The following is a 2,153-nucleotide window of genomic DNA, read 5'->3' as shown; positions in this document are numbered from 1 at the left end:
AGTCTCGGGTATGTCTTTATCAGCAGCTTGAAAATGAACTAATATAACCATGTTGGCCAGGCTGGTCATGGCTAATTTTTTTTGTATTTTTTGGTAGAGACGGGGTTTCACCATGTTGGCCAGCCTGGTCTCAAACTCCTGACCTCAGGTGATCTGCCTACCTTGGCCTCCCAAAGTGCTGGGATTACAGGCATGATCAACCACACCTGGCCTAAAATATGCTGCATTGTTGTTGTTATTGTTTGCTTGTTTGTTTTTGAAGACTAAGTACATTGTTGAAGAGTAACTTAGCAAGTTCTGGAAGAACCATTCTGAATTGTAGAAGTCAGTTGTTTTTTGTTTGTTTGTTTGTTGAGATGGAGCTTTGCTCTTGTTGCTCAGGCTGGAGTGCAATGGCTCTCAGCTCATCACAACCTCCGCCTCCCGGGTTCAAGCGATTCTCCTGCCTCAGCCTCCTGAGTAGCTGGGATTACAGGCATGTGCCACCATACCTGGCTAATTTTGTATTTTTAGTAGAGACAGGGTTTCTCCATGTTGATCAGGCTGGTCTCAAACTCCCAACCTCAGGTGATCCACAGTTTTTTTAAAAAGGATAGTCTGCCAGGCACGGTGGCTCACATCTGTAATCCCAGCACTTTGGGAGGTTGAGATGGGCAGATAACCTGAGGTCGGGAATTTGAGAACAGCCTGACCAATATGGAGAAACCCCGTCTCTACTAAAAACACAAAATTAGTCAGGTGTGGTGGCGCATGCCTGTAATCCCAGCTACTCGGGAGGCTGAGGCAAGAGAATCGCTTGAACCCGGGAGGAGGAGGTTGCAGTGAGCTAAGATCCTGCCATTGCACTCCAGCCTGAGAAACAAGAGCGAAACTCCATCTCCAAAAAAAAAAGAAATTAAAAAAAAAAAGATAGTTTACTCTTTGGCTAGTACACAAAATGATGACTAACGAGTTTTAACAAAGATAGTTTAAATACTAAACACAACTTGGTGAACCCCAGTACTACTATTGATTAGTTTTCTGTCCTTGGGCAATTAGCGGCTCTACACTCATCCTTAAAATGGGTGTAATTATAGGTATGTGTGTGTCTACGGTAGGGGATAGGCTGGAGGCTGGGTGTGATCAGGACTGAGGATGTAGGGGAGGCAAGCAGGTCTTATAAAGGAATGAATCCCCAGGAGTCTGTATTAAGTAGACTTCAAAACCTGGTAAGATTTTGAAGATGGCAAGTCCCCCCATTCCCTTTTAAAAAGTAAAAAAATGACCAGGCGCGGTGGCTCACGCCTGTAATCCCAGCACACTGGGAGGCTGAGGTAGGCTGATCACGAGGTCAGGAGATCGAGACCATCCTGGCTAACACGTTGAAACCCCATCTCTACTAAAAATACAAAAAATTAGCTGGGCGAGGTGGCAGGTGCCTGTAGTCCCAGCTACTCGGGAGGCTGAGGCAGGACAATGACATGAACCCAGGAGGCGGAGCTTGCAGTGAGCGGAGATCGCGCCACTGTACTCCAGCCTGGGAGAAGAAAAAAGAAACAATGACAGTTGAAGATGGTTCTGTTGTTAATCGTTCCTTTCTTTACGGTGTCTCCTTCAGCTGGCTTCCAAAGCTGCTTCATCTATGATCCTCTTCTTCATTTATACAGATGCTGTGTACATTTCCAAGGACTTACATATCTGAAAAGTTATCTAATATGCTTATTGTTTATTAAATTCTAGTATATATATTTTATGGTTTACTTAAAATTTTACTGATACAAAGCTCTAGACAGCCAGCCATTAGCTCTTTTCCCCCTCTATTTATGAATCATAGGTATTTTTCCAAAACAGTCTTAATTCGACTGATTTTATTTATATGGGCAGCCAGTAGTAAAACATCATTTCTTTTCCTGTTCTCCTATATTTAAACCAGCTCTAAATCTACTCGTAGGCCAGAAATTCAACTCAGGTTCATGAAACAGTGCTGCCCTAGCCAAAGTCTACTAAACCTATCTTTAATCTTCAGGAAAATTTAACTATTACTCCAGGTTTAAAAATTGAGCTATGTGAGTCATCACTCTAGCCACAAAAATGCAACAAGCAACAGATTTCGTTCAGATGAATTTGCTATTTTGTAGTTAGTTCAACAAACCAATAATGTGGGTTCTAACATT

The sequence above is a fragment of the Trachypithecus francoisi genome, unplaced genomic scaffold (assembly GCF_009764315.1).
Source record: "Trachypithecus francoisi isolate TF-2019V2 unplaced genomic scaffold, Tfra_2.0 Lachesis_group13, whole genome shotgun sequence".
Lineage (NCBI taxonomy): Eukaryota > Metazoa > Chordata > Mammalia > Primates > Cercopithecidae > Trachypithecus > Trachypithecus francoisi.
Note: the sequence above shows the minus strand (reverse complement) of the source record.